The following is a 22,289-nucleotide window of genomic DNA, read 5'->3' on the forward strand; positions in this document are numbered from 1 at the left end:
ACAACAAGGAGACGATACCTCCTCCTATCTAACATCCCTGTACAACAAGGAGACGATACCTTCTCCTATCTAACATCCCTGTACAACAAGGAGACGATATCTCCTCCTATCTAACATCCCTGTACAACAAGGAGACGATACCTCCTCCTATCCAACATCCCTGTACAACAAGGAGACGAAACCTCCTCCTATCCAACATCCCTGTACAACAAGGAGACGAAACCTCCTCCTATCTAACATCCCTGTACAACAAGGAGACGATACCTCCTCCTATCCAACATCCCTGTACAACAAGGAGACGATACCTCCTCCTATCCAACATCCCTGTACAACAAGGAGACGATACCTCCTCCTATCTAACATCCCTGTACAACAAGGAGACGATACCTCATCCTATCTAACATCCCTGTACAACAAGGAGACGATACCTCCTCCTATCCAACATCCCTGTACAACAAGGAGACGATACCTCCTCCTATCCAACATCCCTGTACAACAAGGAGACGAAACCTCCTCCTATCTAACATCCCTGTACAACAAGGAGACAATACCTCCTCCTATCTGACATCCCTGTACAACAAGGAGACGATACCTCCTCCTATCTGACATCCCTGTACAACAAGGAGACGATACCTCCTCCTATCTGACTTCCCTGTACAACAAGGAGACGATACCTCCTCCTATCTGACATCCCTGTACAACAAGGAGACGATACCTCCTCCTATCTAACATCCCTGTACAACAAGGAGACGATACCTCCTCCTATCTAACATCCCTGTACAACAAGGAGACGATATCTCCTCCTATCTAACATCCCTGTACAACAAGGAGACGATACCTCCTCCTATCTGACATCCCGGTACAACAAGGAGACGATACCTCCTCCTATCTGACATCCCTGTACAACAAGGAGACGATACCTCCTCCTATCTGACATCCCTGTACAACAAGGAGACGATACCTCCTCCTATCTGACATCCCTGTACAACAAGGAGACGATACCTCCTCCTATCTGACATCCCTGTACAACAAGGAGACGATACCTCCTCCTATCTGACATCCCTGTACAACAAGGAGACGATACCTCCTCCTATCTGACATCCCTGTACAACAAGGAGACGATACCTCCTCCTATCTAACATCCCTGTACAACAAGGAGACGATACCTCCTCCTATCTAACATCCCTGTACAACAAGGAGACGATATCTCCTATCTAACATCCCTGTACAACAAGGAGACGATATCTCCTATCTAACATCCCTGTACAACAAGGAGACGATACCTCCTCCTATCTGACATCCCGGTACAACAAGGAGACGATACCTCCTCCTATCTGACATCCCTGTACAACAAGGAGACGATACCTCCTCCTATCTGACATCCCTGTACAACAAGGAGACGATACCTCCTCCTATCTGACATCCCTGTACAACAAGGAGACGATACCTCCTCCTATCTGACATCCCTGTACAACAAGGAGACGATACCTCCTCCTATCTGACTTCCCTGTACAACAAGGAGACGATACCTCCTCCTATCTGACATCCCTGTACAACAAGGAGACGATACCTCCTCCTATCTGACATCCCTGTACAACAAGGAGACGACACCTCCTCCTATCTGACATCCCTGTACAACAAGGAGACGATACCTCCTCCTATCTGACATCCCTGTACAACAAGGAGACGATACCTCCTCCTATCTGACATCCCTGTACAACAAGGAGACGATACCTCCTCCTATCTGACATCCCTGTACAACAAGGAGACGATATCTCCTCCTATCTGACATCCCTGTACAACAAGGAGACGATACCTCCTCCTATCTAACATCCCTGTACAACAAGGAGACGATACCTCCTCCTATCTAACATCCCTGTACAACAAGGAGACGATACCTCCTCCTATCTAACATCCCTGTACAACAAGGAGACGATATCTCCTCCTATCTAACATCCCTGTACAACAAGGAGACGATACCTCCTCCTATCTAACATCCCTGTACAACAAGGAGACGATACCTCCTCCTATCTAACATCCCTGTACAACAAGGAGACGATACCTCCTCCTATCTAACATCCCTGTACAACAAGGAGACGATACCTCCTCCTATCCAACATCCCTGTACAACAAGGAGACGAAACCTCCTCCTATCCAACATCCCTGTACAACAAGGAGACGAAACCTCCTCCTATCTAACATCCCTGTACAACAAGGAGACGATACCTCCTCCTATCCAACATCCCTGTACAACAAGGAGACGATACCTCCTCCTATCTAACATCCCTGTACAACAAGGAGACGATACCTCCTCCTATCTAACATCCCTGTACAACAAGGAGACGATACCTCATCCTATCTAACATCCCTGTACAACAAGGAGACGATACCTCCTCCTATCTAACATCCCTGTACAACAAGGAGACGATACCTCCTCCTATCTAACATCCCTGTACAACAAGGAGACGAAACCTCCTCCTATCTAACATCCCTGTACAACAAGGAGACAAAACCTCCTCCTATCTGACATCCCTGTACAACAAGGAGACGATACCTCCTCCTATCTGACATCCCTGTACAACAAGGAGACGATACCTCCTCCTATCTGACTTCCCTGTACAACAAGGAGACGATACCTCCTCCTATCTGACATCCCTGTACAACAAGGAGACGATACCTCCTCCTATCTAACATCCCTGTACAACAAGGAGACGATACCTCCTCCTATCTAACATCCCTGTACAACAAGGAGACGATATCTCCTCCTATCTAACATCCCTGTACAACAAGGAGACGATACCTCCTCCTATCTGACATCCCGGTACAACAAGGAGACGATACCTCCTCCTATCTGACATCCCTGTACAACAAGGAGACGATACCTCCTCCTATCTGACATCCCTGTACAACAAGGAGACGATACCTCCTATCTGACATCCCTGTACAACAAGGAGACGATACCTCCTCCTATCTGACATCCCTGTACAACAAGGAGACGATACCTCCTCCTATCTGACATCCCTGTACAACAAGGAGACGATACCTCCTCCTATCTAACATCCCTGTACAACAAGGAGACGATACCTCCTCCTATCTAACATCCCTGTACAACAAGGAGACGATATCTCCTATCTAACATCCCTGTACAACAAGGAGACGATACCTCCTCCTATCTGACATCCCTGTACAACAAGGAGACGATACCTCCTCCTATCTGACATCCCGGTACAACAAGGAGACGATACCTCCTCCTATCTGACATCCCTGTACAACAAGGAGACGATACCTCCTCCTATCTGACATCCCTGTACAACAAGGAGACGATACCTCCTCCTATCTAACATCCCTGTACAACAAGGAGACGATACCTCCTCCTATCTGACATCCCTGTACAACAAGGAGACGATACCTCCTCCTATCTGACATCCCTGTACAACAAGGAGACGATACCTCCTCCTATCTGACTTCCCTGTACAACAAGGAGACGATACCTCCTCCTATCTGACATCCCTGTACAACAAGGAGACGATACCTCCTCCTATCTGACATCCCTGTACAACAAGGAGACGATACCTCCTCCTATCTGACATCCCTGTACAACAAGGAGACGATACCTCCTCCTATCTGACATCCCTGTACAACAAGGAGACGATACCTCCTCCTATCTGACATCCCTGTACAACAAGGAGACGATACCTCCTCCTATTTGACATCCCTGTACAACAAGGAGACGATATCTCCTCCTATCTGACATCCCTGTACAACAAGGAGACGATACCTCCTCCTATCTAACATCCCTGTACAACAAGGAGACGATACCTCCTCCTATCTAACATCCCTGTACAACAAGGAGACGATACCTCCTCCTATCTAACATCCCTGTACAACAAGGAGACGATACCTCCTCCTATCTAACATCCCTGTACAACAAGGAGACGATACCTCCTCCTATCTAACATCCCTGTACAACAAGGAGACGATACCTCCTCCTATCTAACATCCCTGTACAACAAGGAGACGATATCTCCTATCTAACCCAACATGACATCCCTGTACAACAACACGCCATAACAGAAAGTTTATAATGTAATACGTAAACAATACAATATAATAATACATGCCATTTAGCAGAGGCTTTTAGCCCGACGCGACTTAGTCATGCTGGCATACATTTTATGTATGGGTGGTCCCAGGAATTGAACCCACTATCTTGTAGTAGCAAACACCATGCTCTGCCAACTGAGCTACAGAGGATGTCATGAAATAACATTGATGACATCATGATATACTTAACCCTTCAAATCCAACTGACATGAAACATCTACTCTTATCAGCACATCAGTTAGAGTTGAGATGAGTTTACACAGTGAAAGGAGAGCTGTGTAGTTAAATCCAGACTTGTGTACAGAGCTATACTTATATATACACACTGTATGTAGCTCAGCTACGTTGCTATGTAGCTTAGTCTCTAGGCCCGTAGTGGGAGGCAGCAGACCGAATAGGGGAGGATCATTTGTCACTTTAAAGCCTGTCTGCCAGTGCTGCGGCCCGGGGCAGCTGTCTGCCTGGTACACTGACACACACACACACACACTTCAGGCATCAGTTCTGCCCTATAAAACCTCAAGCTACAGCATTGAGATAAAATAAGGGATGGATGGGTGGAGGACAGAGGGAGCGAGAGGACAGCCCTACATTTCATTCTCCCACTACTCCTCCTCCTCCACTCTTGGCAGGCTTTCCCATGGCGAGAGCAAACCTCAGGGAACCCGATCTTCGAGGAGCTGTGTGTCAGGTATGCGGTGAAGTCTGCCGACAAAATGGAAACACATTTGATACGTGACCTAAAGGCTAGTCCCCTTTGAAGGTGAAAGTTCCCGGGGAGACAAAACAGCTGTGAACCCCGTGTGCGTGTGTGTGTGTGTGTGTGTGTGCGTACAAAGGCAGGCAAGGCAGAGAGGAAGGGAGTACTGTACACGGTGTTCCCTGAGACTGCCCTCAACGTCACGTTCTGCTTTGTTGGGCCTTTTAGAATGAACTCTGAGAACTCCAAGAATGTGTGGAATGCATGGGGGTGAATCAAAGGCTTACACAACTCTCCACAAGCTAAGATGCCTTACAGTTAGGCATGGCTAAATATGTGGAAGGTGAGTAGGTGCATGTAAATTTACCCATGAAATTACGCTGTACAATTAGGCCCAGCTAAGGAGGCGGAGGGTTGAAGGAGGTGTGTGATTGGGTGTGTGTGTTTGAGGGTGTGCGCCAGGGTTTCTGTTAGTCAGTAAATGCTGGCTTTTGGCCCCCAAAAATAAATGAAAAGCCGATAAAGTCAGCCAAAATGTTGCCGGCCCAATGCTGCCGGCCCAATGCCTAATGCTTTTTATAAATGATGGAAATGCCAGTCGACGTGCTCTAACTTCAAAGGCAAATATACTGCATGGGTTAATGAATCCTCAGGCTGCTGGGAAATTCATGTGTGTTTCTATTTTCACTCACGCAAAAGATGTGAGGTTCCCATAAGGGACCAGCTAAGTACACCCCGACTGGGCAACATTTTCCCAGATTGTGTTGATTATGCCCGTTTCACTGAGCCCGAGAGGGGATTCTTTCTCCAAAACAGAGTAAAGATGGCTTCCAGAGCGCGCTCTCTCAAAGACACAGTAACGAGGCCGATGGCTTCCAGATCGCTCCTTCTCGAAGACACCATAACGAGGCTGATGCACATTAAGCTACTCCAAGGAGTAGGACAGTTTGGACTTCCCAACAGCAGCGGCTCACTTTGAGCAGGCAAAGGTCCGCTGCAAACGCAAGTAAATTAGAGGCAAATTGTGTTAGTCAGGCCTGGTCCTAGCAGTTCTGCTGCCGTCCTAGGCCAGATCAACATAAAAGATTTGGATTGGATTGATATATTAGAGTAATGTGGATCATGTGTAATTGGTGCATTGTGGATCATGTGTAATTGGTGCATTTCAGTTGAGCTTATTCAGTAGCACTTGGAAACTAAACATCGTTGTCATCTATTCACATCAGATAGTTCCAATGTTGCAATCACTAGGCAGCTAACTGCCTACAGTAGGAAACTGAGCCAGTATCAATAAGATACCTATATTACAGGACACCAGTCACGGCCCCACGATAGTTCAAATTACAACGTTTGTGTGTTTGAGAGAGGCAGCTAGAGAGAACAAGAAGGTGAGTGAGGAAAATAGTGTAACCAAGAAATAAACACAGAAACAGAGGAGTGAGTGAACGACGTGCCCCTCGCTTTTCATCCAGTCAGCCAAGAGAGCTTTAATAACAAGATCCCGACCCAAATCTAACTGTTCCATCCAGGAGGAAAAGTTCATGGTTTTGGCCTTAGAGGCAAGCTGTAATATCTATAATATGGACCCACTGATTCTTAAAGAATATAACGTAGAAATGCCTCAGGAGCTGAGTTCAACTGTCCTACCACATCAGAACCCAAAATAAGCTTTACTCCAATGTTTGTAAACAAAGTAAATGTAAAAACAAAAAACACTGTATAACCTCAAAACATGGTTAAAACTATTATTTTTATATCATGGATGGTCAGTCCTTGCATCCATAGCACTGTGTATGAATTTGAGAGTGGTTCCATTTCTATAGCCCTATCCCTCAGCTTTTTAGCAAACGCTTTGTTATCGTTTCAACTGCTGATTGACGCAGGTATTTATTAACCAGGGATGTTTAAAGGATGAGACAAGTCCACTTCCCTTTTAATTTCCCCTGCTAAGGCATCACAGGCTGGACATCTTTGTTTGCAGACACGGCTGTTATTGAAGTCCCTAAGGCAGTGTTCTCCCAGTACTGGAGAAAGCAACAAGGTGTACAGGATTTTTGTTCCAGCTCAGTATTAACATACCATATCAGACGCCATTCTAACACCAATGTAGTGAATATTCAAGCCTAGTTGAATGAGGTATATTAGAACTGGGTTAGAAGAAAATAAGAAATGCCTGCAAACAAACCATGTGGGTCTCCAATATGAGGAATAATGACCCCTGACCTGAGTAAAGGTCAGGCATTGAGATAAACAGGTCAAAAAGTCACTGAGACACACCAAGTGGTGATTTCAGATGTGGAATTTAAAAAGACATCCACTGCCAAAGTATGACTGGAAAAAGGGCCGTTCGCTCGAGAGAGAAAAATGGACAGGAAATCGAATTGCGTTTAAACTGGACAAAAACAAGAACATTCTCTTATTCCATGCTAAATCAGGGAATTGATCATAACCCAGTGTTTGGAGAAGCAGTGACATGTGGAGTGAGGGAAAATAAAGTGTTTAGTGAAAACACTTGTCCAAACACCAGAGGCACTGAATGGAAGGAAAGCTACAGAGAGAGAACTACTGGAGAGGAAAAGAGATATTCAAAAGAGTAGTCAAGCCCAGTGTGGATGCCATGTTTCCATAAACAAACATCCATTGGTGAGATTCAATGGAAAAAATGGGGCTAGCACGACAGGGCAACCTTGACATCCAGGTCAGCACTGAATCGACCTCAAGAAAGTCCACTATGTAACAAACCAACAAAATGTAGCCCAATATATAGGCTAGGTTTGCATTCCCCCGTACATGTCATACTTTTTACCATAAAGAGAAAGAGTTAGGCTGAGAGAGAGAGAGAGAGAGAGCAGAGCAAGAATGAAAGCAGTTGTACTGGGAAACATTGTCAAATCAAGAAGTGCTCACTCAAAAAGTCCTCACACTTGTGGGCTGCTGAATCCTTATAACAGTAGACTAATCATCACAGCATGCCAAATATACAGACTTGAAATCAACCTTCAAGTCAAAAAGCCAGCACCGAGTTGAACTCACGAGCATTCACTAGAACCAGAAGAAGAGTGAGTTAACAGGTAGCAGAAATAATGAAAGCAAGCCCTAAGTGCCTTGGACATGAACTAAAAGAGTGGTTCGTGTCGCAAGAGAAGGGTGTTAGCGAGATAAAGCGCCTTACATACAGTAGTCTCAGTTTTGCGAAACGGCTCATGGGAGCCAAAACAAACATTTGCAGATGTTTTCAGGCAGAAACTTCCCTCCGGTTGACAGTCTTTACAGTTTACCCTGAAAATACCCCAGCTCTGAGGTGAATTAAATCCTCAGACTGGAGTTGAAACATCACAAAACCAAACTTGTTGTGGAAATACGACTGCAAATACCAGCTCACCCATTCTAGTGAATTTCTTTGGTGTTTTCTATCACAATAAATCAGATGTTTAATTGGAAGTATAGTTTGTTAGAAGAAGTTGGAGTTGAGCACTTTTGTTTGAAGAGAGGATCTTATTGGTTGTTATTCAGAGCATCCTGCCTAAGAATTGATCAAACTCCAGGTGTGCATCTCAAGTAGTTTCCTCTCGTTTTCTCGTCTCCTTGCCGTCATTTGCACTCATGCGAATTCCAAGTAGACACTACCAACAATACTTTCAACCCTCAAATTGTCAGATGAAGGAGAAGACGAGGAGAGGAAGCCACTTTAAACCATGGTGCAGCCTACAGTATGTGCAAATGTGTTCAGAGAACATTTCCAAGGATGTAAGCTACGTGGAGAGGACAAAGGGGCAAGGGCCTCGGGTATTCGGCGGTACAGACAATTTAATTTGAACTTCTGATGACATTTAGCGAGACCTAGCCTTGGCATTCTACAAGCCCATTCGCCGTTCTCAATGCATTAATAATGAATGTGAGATTTTAGTTTTTTAATTTCCTACCATTTTGTCCTTTCCTGTATATTGGCTGTTTTTGTTTTCTTTGTGTTGTCGTAATTGAGTTTTTATTTGATTCTTTACACTAGTTATTTTCTGTATCTGGGTTTCAGCCACGTTTCAGCCTATTGCCCTGTGTTTCCATCTAGCTACTCATATTACGCACCAATTGTCATTCAATGTCCCCATGTCTTATTTAAGGAAAATAATAATATTACCATGTTATCACATAGGAATACATGCTGGGTTAAAGATGCTCATTAACAACTTGTTAAACAGCATGAGTAGGTATTCTCTTAGAAGGACAGAGGAGGTTCAGAACTGGTCAGGTCATATGTCCATGGATGCCTGAGGCACTGGGATGGCCAGCCTGAGGAGAGGTGAGAGGAGAGAGGTCTATACTCCTGTCATAATTGAAACGATTCAGTGGAAAACAGCCTGGCAGAGACCACCTAGACAGCTCTGACAACTGGTCACAGGCTGTGGAGAGTGCACAGAAATGAGGCACAAAGGTCCATTAACATCTAGGCTCAAACCATACGCAACTGGTCAACTCCACCCGCGTGGGGCGGAAGGGTGCTGCGTTGAAACTGATACTCCACCCCCGTGGGGCAGAAGGGTGCTGCGTTGAAACGGCTACTCCACCCCCGTGGGGCAGAAGGGTGCTGCGTTGAAACTGATACTCCACCCCCCGTGGGGCAGAAGGGGTGCTGTGTTGAAACTGATACTCCACCCCCGTGGGGCAGAAGGGTGCTGCGTTGAAACTGATACTCCACCCCGTGAGGCAGAAGGGTGCTGCGTTGAAACTGATACTTCACCCCCGTGGGGCGGAAGGGTGCTGCGTTGAAACTGATACTCCACCCCCGTGGGGTGGAAGGGTGCTGCGTTGAAACTGATACTCCACCCCCGTGGGGCGGAAGGGTGCTGCGTTGAAACTGATACTCCACCCCCGTGGGGCGGAAGGGTGCTGCGTTGAAACTGATACTCCACCCCCGTGAGGCAGAAGGGTGCTGCATAGATGATTTCAGAGTTTCGTCTTTTCCTTTCTTTTCAAAGGATATATCTTTAAGCCAGGCCCTGGAGTTTTTCCATGTTAGGTCACATGGTCTAATAGCCTAGAGCCTGCACAGTCTGCTGGATGTGGGCACATTACCATCAACTGTAACCCAGCCTCTCTTTAGCTTGGCCTATACTCTACTGTCCATACTAGAATCTGCTTCTCCCACAGAGCACCAGCCAAGCTATGAGGCTAGCTAGACCACGCCACGGTAGGAAGGGAACAGGGAAGAGACAGGATGATCATCCTGAGGGAGCAGTAGGGCCGGGGTCAGCCAAGCGTTTATGGAGTACTCTGGTGCACTTCACCCACATTATAACCATTTGCCCCGTTGACCCAATTTGCCTGAAAACACAAAAGGGGCATGGAGTTAAAAAGCCTTAACCTGTTGGGGCTAGGGGGCAGTATTTTCACGGCTGGATAAAAAAACGTACCCGATTTAATCTGGTTACTAATCCTACCCAGTAACTAGAATATGCATATACTTATTATATATGGATAGAAAACACCCTAAAGTTTCTAAAACTGTTTGAATGGTGTCTGTGAGTATAACAGAACTCATTTGGCAGGCAAAACCCTGAGACATTTTCTGACAGGAAGTGGATACCTGATGTGTTGAATGACCTTTAAGCCTATGCCATTGAAACACACAGGGGTTGATTAATGTTTTGGCACTTCCTATTGCTTCCACTAGATGTCACCAGCCTTTACAAAGTGTTTTGAGTCTTTTACTGTGAGATCTGACCGAACAAGAGCCATGGAACGGTGATGGCCGATTAGACTCTGGCGCGCGAGTTCATGTTGGGTACCCTCGTTCCAATACGTTATAAAAGAGAATGCATTCGTCCACCTTGAATATTATTCATGTTCTGGTTAAAAAAGGCACTAATGATTTATGCTATACAACGTTTGACATGTTTGAACGAACGTAAATATATTTTTTCCCCTCGTTCATGACGAGAAGTCGGCTGGCTTAGATCATGTGCTAACAACACGGAGCTTTTTGGATATAAATGATGAGCTTTTTTGAACAAAACTACATTCGTTATGGACCTGGGATTCCTGGAAGTGACATCTGATGAAGAGAATCAAAGGTAATGGATTATTTACATAGTATTTTCGATTTTAGATCTCTCCAACATGGCCGTTTGTCTGTATAGCAACGCATATTTTTCTGGGCGCAGTGCTCAGATTATTGCAAAGTGTGATTTCCCAGTAAGGTTATTTTTAAATCTGGCAAGTTGATTGCGTTCAAGAGATGTAAATCTATAATTCTTTAAATGACAATATAATATTTTACCAATGTTTTCTAATTTTAATTATTTAATTTGTGGTGCTGACTTTACTGCCGGTTATTGGAGGGAAACGATTTCCTCAACATCAATGCCATAGTAAAACGCTGTTTTTGGATATAAATATGAACTTGATAGAACTAAAAATGCATGCATTGTCTAACATAATGTCCTAGGAGTGTCATCTGATGGAGATTGTAAAAGGTTAGTGCATCATTTTAGCTGGTTTTATGGTTTGGTGACGCCTGTCTTTGAATTGACAAAACATTACACACAGCTATTGTCAATGTACTCTCCTAACATAATCTAACTTTATGCTTTCGCCGTAAAACCTTTTTGAAATCGGACAACGTGGTTAGATTAAGGAGATGTTTATCTTTCAAAGGGTGTAAGATAGTTGTATGTTTGAAAAATTAGAATTTTGACATTAATTTGGTTTCAAATTTGCCGCACTTGAAATGCACATGCTGTTGATAGGGTGCACCACGGGTGGCACGCTAGCGTCCCACATAGCCCCAAGAAGTTAACGCTTGTAGAAAAGGAGCATTAAAAAGCACATCCCCTCTGGAGGATGAAACAACTGGTGTAGGGCTACGCTTTGTCAAGTCCTTAGTCCCTGGAGCACAAAGAGACCATGACGCACCACTGAGGGCTTCTAAGAAGACACTGCCAACATGACAGTGAGTGTTTGATTGATCCTTGTCCCAAATCCCCCAAACATGTCGACAGCTGTGGAGGATTAGAAACTGGGCATAACGTACATTCCAGACCCCTTTCTAAATAGTTTTCAATTATTTTGCCGTAATGACTTAATCCCCTCGTGGATATGGTTCAATGTTCACGTGCTTTATGGGTGGGGAAAAGGGTCAAATGAATTCAGCGGGATTGATAAAGCTAAGCCTCCCACCAATGAATAATTTAGTGCAATGTTATTAGCTGCTCGTAAACAGACGTGCAGCACGGGGCTAAGCCTAAATGATGGGGCTGTGTGAGAACTGTAATGAGCGACATCAGCATACACTAGCTTGTTTATTGATGTGAATGTTAAGAAAGAAGGAGAGTTCCTCCACAAAACCAGTTGTGACTCTAGAGCTGGTGTAGAGAAGATGTGCATGGCCAGGTGAAGTTGTGACTAGAGCTGGTGTAGAGAAGATGTGCATGGCCAGGTGAAGTTGTGACTAGAGCTGGTGTAAAGAAGATGTGCATGGCCAGGTGAAGTTGTGACTAGAGCTGGTGTAGAGAAGATGTGCATGGCCAGGTGAAGTTGTGACTAGAGCTGGTGTAGAGAAGATGTGCATGGCCAGGTGAAGTTGTGACTAGAGCTGGTGTAGAGAAGATGTGCATGGCCAGGTGAAGTTGCGACTAGAGCTGGTGTAGAGAAGATGTGCATGGCCAGGTGAAGTTGTGACTAGAGCTGGTGTAGAGAAGATGTGCATGGCCAGGTGAAGTTGTGACTAGAGCTGGTGTAGAGAAGATGTGCATGGCCAGGTGAAGTTGTGACTAGAGCTGGTGTAGAGAAGATGTGCATGGCCAGGTGAAGTTGCGACTAGAGCTGGTGTAGAGAAGATGTGCATGGCCAGGTGAAGTTGTGAGGAGGGATTTGAAGGTCTGCTTATTCATCATTTTCATTTATTGGCAACAATTAGCAGCCTGTTTTATATGATTTATTACAGGGATTCAAACTGGACAAGAAATATGGTTCCATATCTGAACCTATACTTAGTTTCCAACATGTAGCTTAGCAACAAGGCAGGTTAGTTGTCAGGCTCTCAATAGGACATCAAATCCAATTTTATTTGTCACATGCTTCATAAACAACAGGTGTAGACTAACAGTGAAATGCTTGCTTACGGGTCCTTCAATGCAGTGTTAAAAATAAAAAGTAACAAATTAAATATTTAGTGACACAAGGAATAATTGCACAGTGAATAACAATAACATGGCTATATGCAGGGAGTACCAGTACCAAGTCAATATGCAGGGGTATGAGGTAATAACATGGCTATATGCAGGGAGTACCAGTACCAAGTCAATGTGCAGGGGTATGAGGTAATAACATGGCTATATGCAGGGAGTATCAGTACCAAGTCAATGTGCAGGGGTATGAGGTAATAACATGGCTATATGCAGGGGTACCAGTACCAAGTCAATGTGCAGGGGTATGAGGTAATAACATGGCTATATGCAGGGAGCACCAGTACCAAGTCAATATGCAGGGGTATGAGGTAATAACATGGCTATATGCAGGGAGTACCAGTACCAAGTCAATGTGCAGGGGTATGAGGTAATAACATGGCTATATGCAGGGAGTACCAGTACCAAGTCAATGTGCAGGGGTATGAGGTAATAACATGGCTATATGCAGGGAGCACCAGTACCAAGTCAATGTGCAGGGGTATGAGGTAATAACATGGCTATATGCAGGGAGTACCAGTACCAAGTCAATATGCAGGGGTACCAGTACCAAGTCAATGTGCAGGGGTATGAGGTAATAACATGGCTATATGCAGGGAGCACCAGTACCAAGTCAATGTGCAGGGGTATGAGGTAATAACATGGCTATATGCAGGGAGTACCAGTACCAAGTCAATATGCAGGGGTATGAGGTAATAACATGGCTGTATGCAGGGAGTACCAGTACCAAGTCAATATGCAGGGGTATGAGGTAATAACATGGCTATATGCAGGGAGCACCAGTACCAAGTCAATGTGCAGGGGTATGAGGTAATAACATGGCAAATATGCAGGGAGTACCAGTACCAAGTCAATGTGCAGGGGTATGAGGTAATAACATGGCTATATGCAGGGGTACCAGTACCAAGTCAATATGCTGGGGTATGAGGTAATAACATGGCTATATGCAGGGAGCACCAGTACCAAGTCAATGTGCAGGGGTATGAGGTAATAACATGGCAAATATGCAGGGAGTACCAGTACCAAGTCAATGTGCAGGGGTATGAGGTAATAACATGGCTATATGCAGGGAGCACCAGTACCAAGTCAATGTGCAGGGGTATGAGGTAATAACATGGCTATATGCAGGGGTACCAGTACCAAGTCAATGTGCAGGGGTATGAGGTAATAACATGGCTATATGCAGGGAGCACCAGTACCAAGTCAATGTGCAGGGGTATGAGGTAATAACATGGCTATATGCAGGGGTACCAGTACCAAGTCAATGTGCAGGGGTATGAGGTAATAACATGGCTGTATGCAGGGAGTACCAGTACCAAGTCAATGTGCAGGGGTATGAGGTAATAACATGGCTATATGCAGGGAGTACCAGTACCAAGTCAATGTGCAGGGAGCACCAGTACCAAGTCAATGTGCAGGGGTATGAGGTAATAACATGGCTATATGCAGGGGTACCAGTACCAAGTCAATGTGCAGGGGTATGAGGTAATATCATGGCTATATGCAGGGAGCACCAGTACCAAGTCAATGTGCAGGGGTATGAGGTAATAACATGGCTATATGCAGGGGTACCAGTACCAAGTCAATGTGCAGGGGTATGAGGTAATAACATGGCTGTATGCAGGGAGTACCAGTACCAAGTCAATGTGCAGGGGTATGAGGTAATAACATGGCTATATGCAGGGAGTACCAGTACCAAGTCAATGTGCAGGGAGCACCAGTACCAAGTCAATGTGCAGGGGTATGAGGTAATAACATGGCTATATGCAGGGGTACCAGTACCAAGTCAATGTGCAGGGGTATGAGGTAATAACATGGCTGTATGCAGGGAGTACCAGTACCAAGTCAATGTGCAGGGGTATGAGGTAATAACATGGCTATATGCAGGGAGCACCAGTACCAAGTCAATGTGCAGGGGTATGAGGTAATAACATGGCTGTATGCAGGGAGTACCAGTACCAAGTCAATATGCAGGGGTATGAGGTAATAACATGGCTATATGCAGGGAGCACCAGTACCAAGTCAATGTGCAGGGGTATGAGGTAATAACATGGCTATATGCAGGGAGCACCAGTACCAAGTCAATGTGCAGGGGTATGAGGTAATAACATGGCAAATATGCAGGGAGTACCAGTACCAAGTCAATGTGCAGGGGTATGAGGTAATAACATGGCTATATGCAGGGAGCACCAGTACCAAGTCAATATGCAGGGGTATGAGGTAATAACATGGCTATATGCAGGGAGTACCAGTACCAAGTCAATGTGCAGGGGTATGAGGTAATAACATGGCTATATGCAGGGAGCACCAGTACCAAGTCAATGTGCAGGGGTATGAGGTAATAACATGGCTATATGCAGGGGTACCAGTACCAAGTCAATGTGCAGGGGTATGAGGTAATAACATGGCTGTATGCAGGGAGTACCAGTACCAAGTCAATGTGCAGGGGTATGAGGTAATAACATGGCTATATGCAGGGAGCACCAGTACCAAGTCAATGTGCAGGGAGCACCAGTACCAAGTCAATGTGCAGGGGTATGAGGTAATAACATGGCTATATGCAGGGAGCACCAGTACCAAGTCAATGTGCAGGGGTATGAGGTAATAACATGGCTATATGCAGGGAGCACCAATACCAAGTCAATGTGCAGGGGTATGAGGTAATAACATGGCTATATGCAGGGGTACCAGTACCAAGTCAATGTGCAGGGGTACCAGTACCAAGTCAATGTGCAGGGGTATGAGGTAATAACATGGCTATATGCAGGGAGCACCAGTACCAAGTCAATGTGCAGGGGTATGAGGTAATAACATGGCTATATGCATGGGTATCAGTACCAAGTCAATGTGCAGGGGTATGAGGTAATAACATGGCTATATGCAGGGAGCACCAGTACCAAGTCAATGTGCAGGGGTATGAGGTAGCTATGTACATATACTGTAGGTAAGGATAAAGTGACTTAAGGACATTCACTGAAGTAGGTCAAATAAATTAGACCAAATGATGGTTAAAATAATATCTAGGCCTACTAATGGTTAATAGCCGTTTATAACCATACCTTTTGGAGCGAGGCATGTCCCTCTGTCAAGCAACAGTGTCATTAACAGGTAGCCAGGCCTAACCATGACACACAGGCCAATAAATATGTCAGGCCTGGCTAAAGCACACTGACCTTTCATCTCCTGGTGATTCCATGAATTGAGCAGTGGATTATGGGAGGGCCCTGAAAGAACCTGGGAAATCTACAGCCTCCTCTGATCTGCTACAACAGTCTAATATCAGGATACAGTGATAAACCCCCAACTTGTCTCTACAGAGAGTCAAATGTGTTTGTGGTTAGGCTGTAGGTAGGCCTAGGTTGAGTGTATTGGCAGCCGAGTTAGGTCTAAAACATGGCGATTTTTGGCCCACCTGTGATTTCAGCTAGACAAAGGCTACATGAACTAGGCTATATTTTTAGATATAGGGCCTATAAAAGATCTGAGAATATCCAGGAACATTAGACCAGCTGGGTAAATAGGCCTCTATGATTGCAGTGTTGGAAAATACTCCCTGAAGACCAGAACATCAGCTAGGTTACATTAGGATGATCAAACACCACCTACAGGTGAACCAGTGTAACACTGTCCCTTCTCTCCCACCCCCAACCTGTCATAGAGACAGTCCCAAGGGTCGGGTGAGTCGGGATGTGAAGATACAGGAGATTTACGACCGACAGACATGTACTTCAAGCCCATAAAGCAGAAGGCCAACATGTTGTGTAAGGAGCGCTGTAAATTCTGTCTCCCTGTAACCTCAGGGGGTCAGGCAGGGCACAACAGTGAGTCACGACTACAGCTCTGCGTCATGTGTATGTCAAGTGTCTCTTCACCACTATTTCAACAATAACATGGCACGACCATCTCGGAAACGTTGAGCAAGCAAGGAGAAAAACCTATCTGGAATGAAATGCAGCCGTGTGTTACTAGGCAGGGTATGGCAGCCACAGGACTTTACAGTACTGTACCCGAGGGCAGATTAATGCAGAGGGTGACCTCATTTACAAAGCTGCTCCTGTGGTAATCTGGACATATCACACCTGCCTGCAGAGCATTACCAAGGCTAGGGAGGTTGAGGTAGCCCAGCTAGCTAGGTAGACCAGTCTAAATCAGAAGGCCTATATTAGTGTACAAGTCTGAAATGGCACCTCATTTCCTATAGTGCACTCCTTTGGGCAGAGCACCAAGCAACCCATGCAAAAACAAAAGTAGTGTACTTGCCCAGGGTTTCCCAAACTCTGTCCTGCCCCCCCCCGGGGGCACATTTTGGGTTTTGCCCTACAACTCCACAGCTGAATCAAATAATCAAAGCTTGATGAGTTGGTCATTTGAAATCAGCTGTGTAGTGCTAGGGCAAAAACCAAAGCATGCACCCAGGGGGGGCCCCAGGACCAAGTTTGGGAAACCCTGGTCTAGCCTATAATAGGATCAGGGTGTCATTTCGGATGCAGCCACAGAAAATATACTGCTCAAAAAAATAAAGGGAACACTTAAACAACACATCCTAGATCTGAATGAAAGAAATAATCTTATTAAAATACTTTTTTCTTTACATAGTTGAATGTGCTGACAACAAAATCACACAAAAATAATCAATGGAAATCCAATTTATCAACCCATGGAGGTCTGGATTTGGAGTCACACTCAAAATTAAAGTGGAAAACCACACTACAGGCTGACCCAACTTTGATGTAATGTCCTTAAAACAAGTCAAAATGAGGCTCAGTAGTGTGTGTGGCCTCCACGTGCCTGTATGACCTCCCTACAACGCATGGGCATGCTCCTGGACAGTCTGTGGTGCAACGTGGTGTTGGTGAATGGAGCGAGACATGATGTCCCAGATGTGCTCAATTGGATTCAGGTCTGGGGAACGGGCGGGCCAGTCCATAGCATCAATGCCTTCCTCTTGCAGGAACTGATGACACACTCCAGCCACATGAGGTCTAGCATTGTCTTGCATTAGGAGGAACCCAGGGCCAACCGCACCAGCATATGGTCTCACAAGGGGTCTGAGGACCTCATCTCGGTACCTAATGGCAGTCAGGCTACCTCTGGCGAGCACATGGAGGGCTGTGCGGCCCCCCAAAGAAATGCCACCCCACACCATGACTGACCCACCGCCAAACCGGTCATGCTGGAGGATGTTGCAGGCAGCAGAACGTTCTCCACCGCGTCTCCAGACTGTCACGTGCTCAGTGTGAACCTGCTTTCATCTGTGAAGAGCACAGGGCGCCAGTGGCGAATTTGCCAATCTTGGTGTTCTCTGGCAAATGCCAAACGTCCTGCACGGTGTTGGGCTGTAAGCACAACCCCCACCTGTGGACGTCGGGCCCTCATACCACCCTCATGGAGTCTGTTTCTGACCGTTTGAGCAGACACATGCACATTTGTGGCCTGCTGGAGGTCATTTTGCAGGGTTCTGGCAGTGCTTCTCCTGCTCCTCCTTGCACAAAGGCGGAGGTAGCGGTCCTGCTGCTGGGTTGTTGCCCTCCTACGGCCTCCTCTATGTCTCCTGATGTACTGGCCTGTCTCCTGGTAGCGCCTCCATGCTCTGGACACTACGCTGACAGTCACAGCAAACCTTCTTGCCACAGCTCGCATTGATGTGCCATCCTGGATGAGCTGCACTACCTGAGCCACTTGTGTGGGTTGTAGACTCCGTCTCATGCTACCACTAGAGCGAAAGCACCGCCAGCATTCAAAAGTGACCAAAACATCAGCCAGGAAGCATAGGAACTGAGAAGTGGTCTGTGGTCTCCACCTGCAGAACCACTCCTTTATTGGGGGTGTCTTGCTAATTGCCTATAATTTCCACCTGTTGTCTATTCCATTTGCACAACAGCATGTGAAATGTATTGTCAATCAGTGTTGCTTCCTAAGTGGACAGTTTGATTTCACAGAAGTGTGATTGACTTGGAGTTACATTGTGTTGTTTAAGTGTTCCCTTTATTTTTTTTTAGCAGTGTATATTAAGGCCATGCTGTGAACTTCTGGTATATGATCTGACATCATGAACACTTCATCCTCACTTTCTTATCAGTACTTTTAATGCACTGAGTAACCTGCATGTTCAGCTGGCAAAACCCTATGCATTCATGTTCAGAAGGCCTACATAAGGTTGGATTTGAATTGATTCTACAGGTAGGGTATTATAACAGACCAAATCATTTCTGGAAGCTTGGGGATATTGTGCCTGGCCCTTCCCTAGCATTCAGCCATCTCCTCTAAATGGGGCAGTAATCTTGTCTCAGGGCATGGGGGGAAACCACACTTCATCTATGCCGCGGCACGCCTCCACTCCCGCCAGCGTTACCCCGGCAACAGTGAGGGATGGCAGAGAAAGACAAGTAGTAATGAAAGAATGAAACCAATAAAGGAGGTTTTTCTGATTCTTTTCATTGTCATCTGAAAGCAATGACATTCAAGGAATCTGTCCCTTAACTTTGTGACTGCCCTTAGCTGTGTTTTGGTGTAGGCCTAAATCAGAGAGGAATAGGCAAAGCATATGTTAACTACATGAAGTAAGATAACATTTTAATGTAACCAAAGATTATAGGGTCCCACTCCCCTGGGAAACACTGACCAACAATTTGGTTCCTACCCTGTCGACATAACGCCTCCATTGAGAATCTATTAGTATTGTAATTCCTAATTCTATGAACGCCTCCATGTCTTTTTCATTCCTTGTCATGTCAAACAACACTATTATTCAGTGCCCAATATTACATTTTAACTATAGAATTTGAATAATCATTCTATTTCTGTGATTCCAACAGTTCACCCAAGTATATTGATCTAAATCGAAATTGCAAACATAACACTTTGTATTCGGGAGAAAAGGTTAGTTGCTATGCCACATTTTTTGCAGTATTGCTTTAGTGCCTTGCTGCAAACAGTGTGCGTGTTTTGGAATATTTTTAGTCTCTACAGGCTTCCTTATCACTGTTATTTAGATTAGTATTAAAGAGTGACTACAATATTGTTGATCCATCCTCATTTTTCTCCCATCACAGGCATTAAACAAACTGTTTTAAAGTCACCATTGGCCTCATACTGAATTCCCTGACGGGTTTCCTTCCTCTCCAGCAACTGAGTTAGGAAGGATGCCTGTATCTTTGAAGTGACTGGGTGTATTGATATACCATCCAAAGTGTAATGAATAACTAGCTCAAAGGGATATTCACTGTCTTTTTTATTTTTGCCCTTTGCGAGGCATTGGAAAACCTCCCTGGTCTTTGTGGTTGAATCTGTGTTTGAAATTCACTGCACGACTGAGGGACCTTACAATTATCTGTATGTGTGGGGTACAGAGATGAGGTAGTCATTCACAAATCATGTTAAACACTTATTGCTCCCTGTGAGTCCATGCAACTTAGTAAATGATTTGTTCAGCAAATGTTTACTCCTGAACTTATTTAGGCTTGCCATAACAAAGGGGTTGAATACTCAAGACATTTCAGCTTTTCATTTTTTATTATTTTGTAAAAATATCAAAAAACATAGTTCCACTTCGTCATTATGGGGTATTGTGTGTAGGCCAGTGACATAGGGCCTGAAGTCTAAATGCAATCCATTTAAAATAACACAACAAAGTGTGGAAAAAGTCCAGGCGTGTGAATATTCTGAAGGCACTGTACATATGACATGAGCTCCTACAAATATTGAAATTTACATGGTTTTTAGAGTGAAGTACATCGGAAAAAAGCAAAAGAAAACTGCAAGACTGAATAGGAGAAAAAACAAGCAACAAACAAAGAAGATAGGCTTTTGAAAAATAACTATTTTTCATAAAATTGTAGTCATCTTAGCAAGCTGAATTGTTTACCAGTTGCTAAGCAGTTGCTAGGGACTCTTTTGGAAGAAGCTAGCTAGCTAACGAAGAACAACAAAGAATATCTAGTTAACAGAAGAAAAGAAAGAGAAAATCAGGACAGAAGAAAAAGGATATCAAAGTGAAACAGTTCTCTAAAGACACAAGAGACAATAATACAAGAAACAACACTTCTGTAGCTTGTCAACTATGTGTCTGTCTATCCCTGTTCTCTCCCCTCTGCACAGGCCATACAAACGCTTCACACCGCGTGGCCGCTGCCACTCTAACCTGGTGGTCCCAGCGCACACGACCCACGTGGAGTTCCAGGTCTCCGGCAGCCTCTGGAACTGCCGGTCTGCAGCCAACAAGGCTGAGTTCATCTCAGCCTATGCTACCCTCCAGTCCCTAGACTTCCTGGCGCTGACGGAAACATGGATTACCACAGATAACACTGCTACTCCTACTGCTCTCTCTTCGTCTGCCCACGTGTTCTCGCATACCCCTAGAGCATCGAGCCAGCGGGGTGGTGGCACTGGAATCCTCATCTCTCCCAAGTGGACATTCTCTCTTTCTCCCCTGACCCATCTGTCTATCTCCTCATTTGAATTCCATGCTGTCACAGTTACCAGCCCTTTCAAGCTTAACATCCTTATCATTTATCGCCCTCCAGGTTCCCTTGGAGAGTTCATCAATGAGCTTGACGCCTTGATAAGTTCCTTTCCTGAGGATGGCTCACCTCTCACAGTTCTGGGTGACTTTAACCTCCCCACGTCTACCTTTGACTCATTCCTCTCTGCCTCCTTCTTTCCCCTCCTCTCCTCTTTTGACCTCACCCTCTCACCTTCCCCCCCTACTCACAAGGCAGGCAATACGCTTGACCTCATCTTTACTAGATGCTGTTCTTCCACTAATCTCATTGCAACTCCCCTCCAAATCTCCGACCACTACCTTGTATCCTTTTCCCTCTTGCTCTCATCCAACACTTCTCACTCTGCCCCTACTCGGATGGTATTGCGCCGTCCCAACCTTCGCTCTCTCTCCCGCTACTCTCTCCTCTTCCATCCTATCATCTCTTCCCTCTGCTCAAACCTTCTCCAACCTATCTCCTGATTCTGCCTCCTCAACCCTCCTCTCCTCCCTTTCTGCATCCTTTGATTTTCTCTGTCCCCTATCCTCCAGGCCGGCTCGGTCCTCCCCTCCTGCTCCGTGGCTCGACGACTCACTACGAGCTCACAGAACAAGGCTCCGGGCAGCCGAGCGGAAATGGAGGAAAACTCGCCTCCCTGCGGACCTGGCATCCTTTCACTCACTCCTCTCTACATTCTCCTCTTCTGTCTCTGCTGCTAAAGCCACTTTCTACCACTCTAAATTCCAAGCATCTGCCTCTAACCCTAGGAAGCTCTTTGCTACCTTCTCCTCCCTCCTGAATCCTCCTCCCCCTCCCCCCCCCCTC

At 45.4% G+C, this 22,289-nt stretch overlaps 1 protein-coding gene across 1 annotated transcript in view; it reads right to left on the reverse strand.

Annotated features, from left to right (window-relative positions):
- LOC123730786 (alpha/beta hydrolase domain-containing protein 17C) overlaps positions 1-22,289 on the reverse strand; it is a 50,715-nt gene that overhangs the window by 13,771 nt on the left and 14,655 nt on the right. The window lies entirely within an intron of this gene.

The sequence above is a fragment of the Salmo salar genome, chromosome 26 (assembly GCF_965601325.2).
Source record: "Salmo salar chromosome 26, fSalSal1, whole genome shotgun sequence".
Lineage (NCBI taxonomy): Eukaryota > Metazoa > Chordata > Actinopteri > Salmoniformes > Salmonidae > Salmo > Salmo salar.